Source organism: Myotis nattereri, assembly GCF_964212035.1.
Source record: "Myotis nattereri genome assembly, chromosome: 8".
In the NCBI taxonomy this organism is placed as follows: domain Eukaryota; kingdom Metazoa; phylum Chordata; class Mammalia; order Chiroptera; family Vespertilionidae; genus Myotis; species Myotis nattereri.
The window spans coordinates 93,583,089-93,595,896 of NC_138083.1; the positions used below are offsets into that span (position 1 = coordinate 93,583,089).

The 12,808-nt window shown below is 50.7% G+C and overlaps 1 protein-coding gene across 1 annotated transcript in view; it reads left to right on the forward strand.

The window, feature by feature from the left end:
• LOC308523068 (zinc finger protein 521) overlaps positions 1–12,808 on the forward strand; it is a gene marked incomplete at its 5' end in the record, with an annotated part of 152,263 nt that overhangs the window by 85,661 nt on the left and 53,794 nt on the right. The window lies entirely within an intron of this gene.

Below are 12,808 nucleotides of genomic sequence, written 5' to 3' on the forward strand. Positions count from 1 at the left end.
CTCAGGCACGCACAGCGGCTGGGCTGTGTGTGTGTGTGTGTGTGTGTGTTCCAAGGAAAGCTCTCTGCACTGTGGCCAAAAGCAGTGGAGTTTCCAGGGGGACCTTTGCGAGCCCAGTGCTAGGTTTGGGCTGTTTTCAGAAGACACAGGTCTTCAGTTAAGTTTGAAAAGCACCTGAAAAGGAGCATATGTTTTTATCACTGTAGCCCGGTCTGCACTGGACTGTGGGTTGGGGAGCCCTAACCTGGGTGTCGGAAGACAGTGAGGACCCTCCTGGGAGGTCAGAGGTCATAGCAGGAGGCTCCAGCCTCCTGCCTCATCTTCCCCAGGATGGTCGGCACCCCGCCCCCTCCAACACCCACTCTCCTAGGCTCCCTGCCGTGCACGGGCGCCCGCCCGCTCGCACGTCTAGGGTTGGTATTGGGACTTTCCACTTGGAATTGAACATTGTGGGCAGGTCTGTTGGCTCAGAGAGTGTTTCAAGGTGAGCTAACAGGTACCCAATGGTGAGACCCAAAATCCAGGGATCTGGGCTCGAGCGCCCAGGCCTCTGTCGTCAGAGACAAAACACCAGCCCTGGTGGCTCAGGACAGGGATTGCGGGTCAGAACCGCCTGGCCCACGTCCTGCCCCTGCCCTTCCAGCTGTGGCCCTGGGTGAGTCGCTCGCCCTCTCTGAGCCCGAGCTTCTCCTTGGGTGGAAATAATAGTGATAATTGGTCCTCCTGATAACACCGCACAGACTCCCGTGAGCCGGAGATGAATCCATGTCTGCAAGAGCGAGAGCAGCGCCGGCAGAGTGATTGCCCCGCGCGTTAGGGCGATGGGGTGGTTATGCTGTTCATACTTCGCTTCTCTGACGCTCCATCTCGCACCTGGAAAATAAACGGGTTGAAGGCAGCGATCAGAAGATTCCTGCACCTCCGACGTTTATTAAATGATGGATGTCAAATATTGACTTCACAGGAGAATTTTAAACAAACGGACACGGGCCTGATTTCCCAAGTCCCTCTGCCCTGTCTGCATTTACGGTGTAGAAGTGAGACTTTCCTTTCCAAGGAAACTCACCGGATACCCAGGAAAAGAACACACTTCTTCTTCTGTCATTAGGAAATTCATCTGTCACTTCTTCTTTTTTTAAAAATTATTTATGTGAAAGAGAAAAAGAGGAAAATATCTGTGTCTACTTTGATTTCCTCTGATTTCGGGGTCAGCGGTGATCGTACACTTTGCTGCATAGAATCTTTCCAACCCTGCACGCTTTTTAACAGGACCCTGCAGGTGTTTACCGGTCCTGTGGAATGCAGGATGGACTGAGCCGACATCTGTATTAAAAGCACCAAGCGTGCAGGGTATTGCTCGTGTACACACGTCAGAACTAGTGCAGCCACTGGCCTTCCCCTGATTAAAGCTGCCTTTCCCTTTAATGACTCTCCGAAGAAACAGGAAATGGAATTGCCCTGCACCTTTCCCGGCTCCGCAATCAGCCCCTCCTCAGGGTGCGTGTGTGCGTTCCTTCATCAACACGGAGCCCCCGGGGCCCACGCTCTCCGTTCAATAGCTGTGCTCCCGCCAGTGACAGCGCGGCATTCCTCCGAGGCCCCCGGTTGTGTGGCTGCTTCCTCTTGGAGCAGAATCATATCTTTAATTGCACGGAGTTTTCCATGACCTGTTCATTGATAAGTCACGCTCGCGCCTGCTGCCTAGCAGACCTGGTCGGAGGCGCCCTGGCCCGGCCCCATGTCCTTCCACCCGACAGAGGACAGAGCCGGGGCCAGAGCGGGGCCACACGCAGGGGGGTCCCTGAGTAGCGGCCTCCAGGATCTGCCTAAAGACGAGAAAACCAAACCAAGACAAAATATATATAAAGTAAAGTAACAAATAAGCCACTGACAACGCTTCTCGTCCCTCCCCCCACCTCTCGTCAGCCTTGCCCTTTCCTCCCCTGTCTGGTCACAGTGCAGACGCCCTGCCTCGGGAAGCACCGCGAGAACCTGAGCTGAGAGAAATGGTGTCGCTGATAATTCCCCGCCGAGGCATTGTCTGCGCCTCCTGCCAGCGGACCTGGGGGCTGGGCTGTCAGGTGGCTGAGGGAAACCGGCTCCGGCCTGTCCTGGAGGAAGTATTACGGGACCGAGGCGGGGTGTGCATGGCCTTGTGGCCCCTCGTTATGGGGCTGCCGGTTCCACGTGTCCAGGGGAACCAGGCACCCCTGCCCGCCCCTGGCTCTGGTCTGCCCGCCTCTCCTTTAGTGAGAGCTGGGAGGTGGAGAAATGGCTGCAAACTGTTGAGCTGGAATTGTGAGCTTGATGGATGTCATCGCAACGTGGCTGGATCCCTCGGGGCGTGGCCGGGCTGGTGACATCGAACGGCATGCGGAGCTTTATCTCCGGATGTCAGTCTCTTTCTGTGCAGAGGGGTTGAGGGGGAGCCTGCAGCCCCCACGCACCAGGGCTGTTTCAGGGTGAAGGTGCAGACAGCCCCTCGCTCGTGTCCCAGGCCCTCTCCCTGCTGTCCCCCGTCTTTCTGAGCCGATGGCCTGCAGTGTGGGCAGGCAGAGGGAGCAGTCGGGACTCTGTTCATTGCGATGTCCACAGCACAGGCAAAAGGCACCCCGCTCATTACGAATGGGACGTCACACACCATTGATTTATGTCCAGGACCTTCCCAGGTAATTATAGGCCATCGATCTGCCGGGCGGGCGCTGTGGCGGGTGTGCTCTGCAAACCTCACGCCGCCTACACCTGGTGGCGGCAGCCTTTAAAGATGTAGAACAGCCCAGCTGGTGCGGCTCACTGGTTGAGCATCATCCTATGAACCAGGAGGTCACGGTTCAATTCCCGGTCAGGGCGCAGGCCCGGGTCGTGGGCTCAATCCCCAGTGTGGGGCGTGTGGGAGGCAGCCGGTCAATGATTCTCTCTCATCATTAATAATCTTCTCTCTCTCTTTCTCCCTTCCTCTCTGAAATCAATAAAAATATATTTTAAAAAATAAAGATGTAGAACAGCATCTTCCCTTAGCCCCTTTCTTTGGCCACAGGGAGAGGTGGAGACAAGGATGGTCCCGAGTCTTGGGGACACATGCTACCTGCAGACCTTGTCCTGTAAGGTGACCTTGGGTGACAGGTGCAAGGTAAGGCGGCTTCCTGTTGGCGGCCGCTACTGTAGGCTGTGGCCATGAGACAGGACCTGCACCCGCTGGCCCAGCCTGTGCCCCAGCTGTCCCGGCGCAGTGCCGCAATATTCCTGATTAAATGTCATTACTCCGAGGCCCAGAATGGGAACGCTGACACGGTTTTGGATCCGGTCCTGTTACAGTGCAGCGGTAGGAGCAGATGATGTCTGCTGTGGAGGGGGCACTGCTAGTTTTGAGCAGTGTTCCATGGGAGGCTGGGGATTTTTATCGATAAGTCTACCTTTTAAACCCATCGGTTACCTCTGCTCTTTAACTGAAATAGAAAGAAAGGCCCTAAGTAACAGGACATAGAGAACCATTGTTCTGTCAGCAGCTGCTGTTCACGCAGAATAATCCGGGCAGCGTCCCAGATTAAAAGACACCGATGGTGATGAACGTTGGGTGGGTGTCAGTAGGTTAAGCTAGAGGGTGAGAGAATACAGTTCATTTCTAGATGTCTGTGATGCCTCTGCCATACTTCATTACCGGCTATTCTGCGTAGAGCCTATTCTCCATGGCCTGCGGAACGTGTATTATCTGTATCATCTGAACTTTGGGTGGCCTATATGGCCATAACAGGCTGCAAATGTGTATGTGGGTGAAGCAGGACAAACTGTGGGCTGAAGGAATTTTAAAAGTCAGTTCTACGGAAATAGTCACATTGTCATTTCTCTTTGCCGGAACTAGGATGATGTCATTGCCAAAGCTCAGCCTCAAGAAAACAAACGATAAAACCTGGTCATTTGTCTTCTTCCAGCTCCTTCAGCTGATTGCTAGCGCGCAGCCGGAGGGGCACGCCGAGGTGGTGAGGAGAGACATGGGACGCCCAGTCGCAAATGCACGTGGCGCCTGGATCGTGCCGTGGCAATGCGTTCATCTAGATCAGCATAATAAGTTAGATTGTGCTTTCCATCCTTGGTGCATGGCGTTATCTGGTTTTTTAAAATACATTTTTATTGATTTCAGAGAGGAAGGGAGAGGGAGAGAGAGAGAGAAACATCCACGATAAGAGAGAATCATTGATCGGCTGCCTCCTGCACGCCCCCTACTGGGGATTGAGCCCACAACCCAGGCACGTGCCCTGACCGGGAATCGAATGATGACCTCCTGGTTCGTAGTTCGATGCTCAGCCACTGACCCACCGCAGCCGGACTAGCATTATCGATTAAACCTGCCAAGAGATGCCAGAGCGGAATATATTGAGCTTCTGCAGTTAGGGACACTGTGCCCATGGACCTGGCCTGTGGCGGGTGATGGGATAGCACTTACTAAGCCCGCTCTGAACACACAGGTACCACTCTTACCAAGGACCAGCACCCGTGGGCTCCGACTCGGTGGCTGCGCGGGTCCCACTGTGGACGAGGACTCCCTCCGCGCCCAGGCGGAGGTAGAGTGCACGCTGCCTGGCTTTGTCCCTCTCTTGCTTAGACGTGCGGAAGCGTTGACAGCAGCGTGCTCCTCCCCCCCTTTTATTGCTGTAATTTATAAGATATTTTCGCTAACGGGAGAGCGGCCCAAGGGGGCATTCTCATGTTAATTACCAAATGTGGGCTTGTCAAAATCAAATAGCTCCAGGAATGGTGCAGGCCGCTCCGCATCATCATATTGTTTGGCCCTCAACCCAGGATTAGCTCCTTTTGGAAATCTGGGTTTATTAGGCTTGTAAATTGAAAAGAAGAATCACTACCAGGGGCTTCGGAAGAATCTAAGGCACAGTCAGCAGCTCAAGAGTTGAATGTAAATGACATTAAAAATACTTTCATACAAGATTCTCAGGGAAACATGAAACAAAACAAAAAAAAAGCGATGCCTGAGATTCAAGTGTTTATTTTGTGCTCTTACCAGCGCCCCGAACTGGAAGGTCGTTTTTATGGATAATTATTCCGGGGGGGGGGGCAGCTGCTCCTGTTTTATTCCTAAACCTCGTGCCGCACAGTGCTCCCCACGTTGGCGAAAGCAAAGAACCGCGAAAGAAGCCGTGACACACTCGCATGTAGAAACGTGGTATTGCATGTGGAGGAGCACATCCGGAGAGCTACTCACACCTCGTAGTTTGGGGTACAGAGTTACCAGGCTTCCCTGGGACCTCTATTTTCCGTCCTTGGGATCTCTTGCGCTTTTAAGCCCAGAATCTCAGGTGAGGAGAAGAGAGGCAAATAAGTGTGTGTCTCTTTAAAAACACTCTCCTTTCCCACTTGGGCCATGCTCTTGCCTGCATACAGGAGTAAGGTGGGTGGGCATGGTGACAGTGTCGGTGAAGGACATACGTAGCTGGTGATGCCAGCAAGAAGGTAAAAGTAAGATTTGCTACACGAAACTACACTGTGGCTAGTGGATCATCAGGAGTCGCTCTGTATACAAGTGAGAATTAATTAGAGGATTTGAACTATTAAAATACTAGCAAGCGGATGCTACCAAAGAGACTGCAGCGAATCAGACCTTGAATATTTAGCGCCTGGTGTTTATTCAGCAAGCATTTATTCAACACCTACTATATTGTAGGCTCTGTGCCAGATACCCTATATAATCCTGTATAAGAAAAGCATAACGTGCTACCTGTCCAGCCGCTCGACCAGTCACTGTGATGCGCACTGACCATCGGGGGCAACGCTCCAACTGGTAGGTTAGCTTGTTGCTGGGGTCTGGGCGATTGCGATTGAGCAAGAGGGCCGGACACGACCTGGAGCCTTCCCGTGGTTCCTCCCCAGCCAGCCCCCATCGCCCTGATTGGGACTGGGTGAGACAGCCCCCATCGGCCCCGATTGCCAGCCAGGCCAGGGACCCCACCCGTGCACAAATTCATGCCCCAGGCCTCTAGTTAGGTATATAAAGACAAATACAGACCTAGCTGGTTTGGCTCAGTGGGTAGAATGTTGGCCTACAGACCAAAAGGTCCTGGGTTTGATTCTGGTCAAGGTACTTTGGTTGCAGGCTCCTCCCTGGCCTGGGCCCTGGTTGGGGCGTGTAGGGGAGGCAACCAATCAATGTGTCTCTTTCACATCGATGTTTCACTCTGTCTTTCTCTCTCTCTTCCACTCTCTCTAAAAATCAAAGGAAAAATATCCTCGGGTGAGGATTTTCAATAACAAAATACAACTCAGTGGTCCCCTCAAAGAACGTGGGTCCGAGGTGGGGCCAGTCATGCAGCGTGTCGGCCACCAGGCCCGAGGGAATAAATGAGTGCTGGAGAGGTCAGAGGCCAGGCAGCTTCCCCAAGTTTACAGCCTGCAGGCCATCCGAGGGCTGTGCTCGGTCCTTCAATGCCAAAAATTACAAGTGTGGCCACTTCAGTAATTTAATTCTTTGGTTTGTTTTTATTTTTAATTTAATGTGACTTCCAAACACACGGGAGTCGCTGTAGGTGTTAGGTCTGAAACGTCTCCTGTTTTCCAAGGTTTATCTTATTGTACTTGTTTCCCATGTAGGAAGATTTCAAAGTAGAAAGACTACTATCCATCGGAATAGATGTTTCTAGAGAGAGTTTGTCCGTGGCTCCTCTCCAGCCCTTTCCTAGTCCCCGGGAAGCAAGGATTTTCAATGGTGCACAGGCCACAAGGAGGCATAAATATCTGCATCGCTGATCGAAACTACAAGGGAATAGCACACAGGATACAGCTATCGATACCTTCCCTGTATGCGGAAGGGGCCATTCATCTGCGGAGCTAGGACACAGAGCTGCTTGGTGTAAATATATGCACATCATTGCTGCGTGGATCGAAGCCTAATCTCAACAGCCTGCCTTCATTGGCGAGTTTGCAGCCTGGGAGCCGGAGGAGAAAGGGGTGTTTTCTGGTCATTTAATTGGGGCAGAAAAGGCGCGGAGAAACCGAGGGTTGCTTGGGAGACGTGGAAATGGGTTCCAGGGTTCAGCACAAAATTCTTGGGGTTCCACCGTATGCTCCGATTACCTGGTAGTCAAATCCCCTCCCAAGTGTCCAGGGTGATTACTCCTGGAGGAGGCTGTCCTCTCTCCTGAGGCTCTTCCACGGACCCAAACCCCGCACTTTCCAGAGTACATGGAGGCAGGCCAGTGACACAGGGATTAGCACCAACTTGCACGAACATCAGGAAGCTTGCTGCAACCCAGCATAAGCAGAATGGTGTGGGTAAGGTACACGCCTCCTAAGTTTGCCCTTAAGTAAAGGTCACACACTTGCAAAATGTGGGCTGATGTCCCCATTAACACTTAAGGTGCCAGCCACTCCTGAGTAACAGGCAAGTTCATTCCTTAGAAACAAAGACAAAACCCCAGCCAGCTCATTCCTGGCTACTCACCGTGCCACAAAGGCCGTTGGGAAAACTGCGTCCATCCTAGAGGATTTCCCTGGAGAACATGGATGACACCTTTACACACACACACCCATGCTGGTTTTGCCCAAATCCACTTTCCGCTTTTGGGGTCAGTTTTATACTAAATGACTTGAAGCAGCATCTACTAATGGGGTGCCACACAGCCAGAGAGACGATGCAATCTTACTAATGGGCAATCCAACTTCTTACACACACACACACACACACACACACACACACACACACACGGCCTTGAAAAAAATACGCTGGTGATTTCATTTTAGGAAGAGTGATTGAACCACCAAGTGAATGTAAGGTATGTCTTGGCATCTCCTAGTAGTAGACCAAACGTGCTCAAAATAAATAGACTCCTTTGAAATTTACTGTCAAATAGTTCTACAAACTGAAAAGTGTAACGTGCCAAACTCTTGAACTGAGTCAGAGACCTCATTTCATTCATTTAACAAATTAGATAAATACTAAGGCTAATGTTCAACAATGGGTTGTTGTCTACTGTATTCCCGTGTTGCTAGTTAAGATTTCGTTTTCATCGTAAATAAAAACAGCAGAAAGTCCACCCTCCCTGGAGGTACAGAAGCTTCTGGTTCTGTGAGATCAGATCCTGCCCTGTGTGTGAGTTCATCTCAGCAGATGCCGTGGGACGTGTGCACACCCTCGGAGGTGCTGCTGGCAGGTGTGTAATGGCAACTAACTGGTGTCCTTGTTACTATGTGTGTGCCGTGCTCTTCGGTGGTGTTCTGGAGACTTTGGCTGAATGTGTTAGCATCACGTCACAGTAGAAAATCTGATGAGCAGTATAAAACTGCCTGAACTCGACCTACCTGTTACGATGATTAGAGCTTGGATGTATGCAGCGCAAAACACATATATCTTTCCAACACTTACAGTTTACAGACAGGAGCTTTGGAAGCTGTATAGACACTATGGTTAGCATATATTTTTCATGGATATTTGTTTACAGCAAGATATCTCTGCTCACTTAATTTCACTGCGATGGATAGAACTTGTACTCATTAGAGGACTGTCAGCGTGGGTAAGTCATGGATTGGTTCCTACGATTGCAAATAAGACCCAAGTAACTTCGCAAATAAGAACCCTCTGTACAGCAGAAGCAGGGAATGAATGAAATGAAGCGGGAGTGAAGAAGAAAGGAAAGGATGAATGCCAATAAAAGAAGCAAAGAACAAAGGATTGCTCTGAAATTCGCTTCTGTGATGAAGGGAGTCCCAAGTCTTCAACTCCGGTCATCTTACCACACTGCGCACCCACAGTCTGCTTCCCCGGGTCCTCACTCCCCAGCCTCGCCCAGGTCCTGCAGCAAGGCCAGGAGGCTGGGAGAGGGAAGGAGGCATCCTCCAGCTGATACCAAAAAATAAGGCAAAAAACTACAGCAGCTATGCTAGCTTGTGCCCACCCCGTGGGATTTCACAGATCTTTGTCCTTGTTTATGGGGACAGCGAGGGAAAGGGGAGGAAAGGGGGGAAAGTTACAGATGAAAGAAGACTCTAGAGCAGCGGTTCTCAACCTGTGGGTCGCGACCCCTTTGGGGGTCGAATGACCCTTTCACAGGGGTCGCCTAAGACCATCGGAAAACACATATATAATTACATATTCTTTTTGTGATTAATCACTATGCTTTCATTATGTTCAATTTGTAACAATGAAAATACATCCTGCATATCAGATATTTACATGACGATTCATAACAGTAGCAACATTACAGTTATGAAGTAGCAACGAAAATAATGTTATAGTTGGGGGTCACCACAACATGAGGAGCTGTATTAAAGGGTCGCGGCATTAGGAAGGTTGAGAACCACTGCTTTAGAGGCCCCCCCCCCCCCCGCCCCAACACTTAGAGTTAAAGGAGAGATTCAGAGGCACAGAGAGAGCATTCATCCTGTTTTCCTGAGAAAGCTGAGGTCCTGGGAGGTTTCAGGACTTGCCCGAGCCCCAGGCACCCTTGGGGCCAACATACACGTCCTGGCTCCCAACTCCTCACGTGTCCCCTAGACCAGTGGTTCTCAACTGAGGTGGTTCCCAACCATAAAATTATTTTCATTGCTACTTCATAACTGTAATGTTGCTACTGTTATGGATCGTCATGTAAATATCTGATCTGCAGGATATATTTTCATTGTTACAAACTGAACATAATTAAAGCATAGTGATTAATCACAAAAACAATATGTAATTATATATGTGTTTTCCGATGGTCTTAGGCGACCCCTGTGAAAGGGTCGTTCAACCACCAAGGGTGTCACGACCCACAGGTTGAGAATCGCTGCCCTAAAAGATGTTGGAATGACAGTCTGTGAAAATAACAATGAGTGAAGTGAATGTGAATTGCCTAAAAGGCCTAACGGAGATCATTGATCAAAAGGTTAACGAAGGACTCGCTCACGGACAGATCTTTTAAGAGAGCTGGGGTCATTCAAATCAGCTTCTACATTCTGAGAACCCAAATTCTTAGTAATTACATATGGAATTCATGCTGCTTACAGAAAGTGTGTTAGGCCAAGGTTATATTAGAAAGAATATTTTTATGAAGCTTAATATGCCCTGTAAGGTGCATTAGGGTCACATGTAAAACCATGCGTACAGTCCGTTCATGCTGCCTTCCCTCTTAGGCATCGGGTGGCTGAGTGCGCAGAGCTCAGCTGGGATTCAGGAGATGGTTCTCTTTGTTCCTTACCTTAAACCAGTCCCCAACCTTCCTTTGGCCACGCCCCCATAAGCATCTCTAAAATCCTAGTCCCCCCCCGTCCCCCCCCCCCGACATAAGTGAACTATTCACGTGGAGGGAGCCTAAAAGGCCATGAACTTGGTCTAAACAAGCTTCCAAAGAACATGGCATCCACAAAAGAAAAATAAAAGCACGCATGGACAGTGGAAGTGCTGAGAAAGACATCACTGGAAATTGTTTAAAAAGTAATATGAAGTGATATGGAAAATAGCAACGTTTCAAAACGTATACTATAGAACTGAAATGCGTAAATATGTCACAACATATATTTATATGCTGTATAGGAGGCCCCTAGACCCATAACACATGCAAAAAATTCACTGTTAATACTCATTCTCCAATTGCCCCCCTTAAAAATGAAACTGCCCCCTGTGGGGCGTGTGCCCACATTGGGGACCTGTGCCTTAAACGGATTCTCTGCGTAACCCACGCTCATCTCTACATCCCTAGGAAGGAGCAGATTGCATGAAGGTGCCTAAGCCCTTATGTTATTTCACTTCAGGAATATTAACCTTAGTATTTAAACGGAGCCAGGAGGTTCTGTTATTAGTGTAACTTTTCCCTTTGCCCTTAACACCTTTTAAAAAATCATTTCTGTGTTTTATTTTAAAACCATCTTGGCTCAGCATTTCAGCCTCCGATGATATCACTGTGTGTGTGTGGGGGGGGGGGGGGGGCGGGTAGCATGCTTTACAGCAATGTGGTCTACAGGCCAATTTTTGAGGCAAAAGGCACTGTTTGCTGCTTCTGCCTCTTCGTCTTGCGTAGATGGCAGTGCAGATAATTATTGCTCATCCCTCTAATCACCACCTTCATTCCAAATAGAGGTGAATCTGGTTTGTATTTTCAATAGTGTCACGCTGATCCCTTCAAGTAGAACTAGGGACTCGCTCAGAGTCGCGTGCTAAATGAGTGCGTTCTATTTGACCCCGTCAAAGCCCACGGGTGCCTGGGTGTGTGTGCACGACCAGGTCCCACCTCTCATTCATTAAGCTTGTTCCTGATTATTTCCCTCCTTTTATTGAACGTCAGATGCTGTGAACTTGACCTTGTTTGGGTGCTCGGAGTAGAATGTATAGACAGTCTTGAGCTTTGTTCTGGGAAGAAGCATTGGTGTTGCTTGGTAATACTTTGCCTCTGCCAGGCCCTGCTGGGTTTGATGATCATGTGTGTGGGGGTGGGACCAGGCCGCCTGGGACACAGCTCACCTTCCCTCTCCTGGCGCAGGAATCCCTCTGAGTGCGCCACTCGGGCCAGCGTGGGAGGCTGGGCCCTGGCCTGTGGGGACCCTGCCCTGGGGGAGCCTCTGCTCCTCAAAGGACTAGGGGGACCCCACAGACCCTCCCCCTCCCCCTCCCCTCTGGGGAACCCTGCTTTGGGACTGCGCCTGGCTTCCCTGGCCGCCCCTCAGAAGGGCTCCGTGTCCACCCGGGGTCCCCTCCTTACAGGGTCGCTGGGCACTCTCTGCAGCACGCCGGGCAACAGCGTGTCCGGGCCCCTCCCTCGGGGCCGCTGTCCCCCCTGCTCAGGTCCCTCCCTCTCTTTTGTCCCTTTGTTCTGTTTCTCATGGAGGGTTCCTCTGGTCCCTGTTGCTCCACCGTGACCAGAACAGCTGCTCAGTAAATGCTCAGGGACATTTACTGAGAGTTACAACTGCAAGGCCGTCTGTAACCCGGGGAGGCAGGTTGCAAAGCCAGGTCTCCGGTTTGAGCCTCATCAGAAGAGACCTCAGTGCATCGCCCAAGCCCGGCGCTGGGATGGATGGCCAGGGGGCAGCCCAGGGACCCTGTCCCCCGACATGGCAGGTAGCAGCTCCCCATCCTTTAAAGCACCCACGTTCCAGCTTCTCATGGCGCTTTGTCTGCTTTCCTGATAGAGCCTCTTGGAACAGAAGGTCCTCCAAACTCTTTCGCTGCCCGCCCCGTGGGGGGAGGGAGGGGGCCGCTGTTCGCTACCTCCTCACCTCCACCTGCCCAGGCTCCTTTCTCCTAAACATGTTCAATGCTTTCCTCCTTCCCTTCCACCTGTTTTTGTTTCGGTGGTGGTGGGGCAGGGGTAAGTCAGAACAAATTTAGTAAAATGACATGTATGTATACAGAAACATTTTTTCTCCTCTGGGTTTTTCTCCAAAAATGTTTTTGATCAAAATATGAATTGAATTTTACTCCTGATGAAGCAGGGCTTGAGTGCCTAGGGGGCTCGTGACCAAACTCATGTTTCTTACCACCTCCTTGAACATCAAGGGTCTGTGTGGGGGGCCCACCCGCCCGAAGGTCTTCCTACAGATGAGGGGGAAGGCCGGCCTGGGGGGGGGGATGCGCCCAGCGTGAGAGGAGAGCCCAGGGAGTTTGTGCAAGGTCCGTTCCCACTTGTAGAGGTCAGTCTGTTTACCGTTAAGTAGACACAGTGTCACATGCTCTCACTCATACGTGGGATCTAATGAATAAACTGATAAACCAAATAGATCCAGAGACAAAGAAGCATGGAACAGACTGAGGAATCTCAGAGGGAAGGCAGGGGAGGGGGAGTGATTAACCAAAGAACTTGTATGCATATATGCATAGCCCTGGACCAGACGG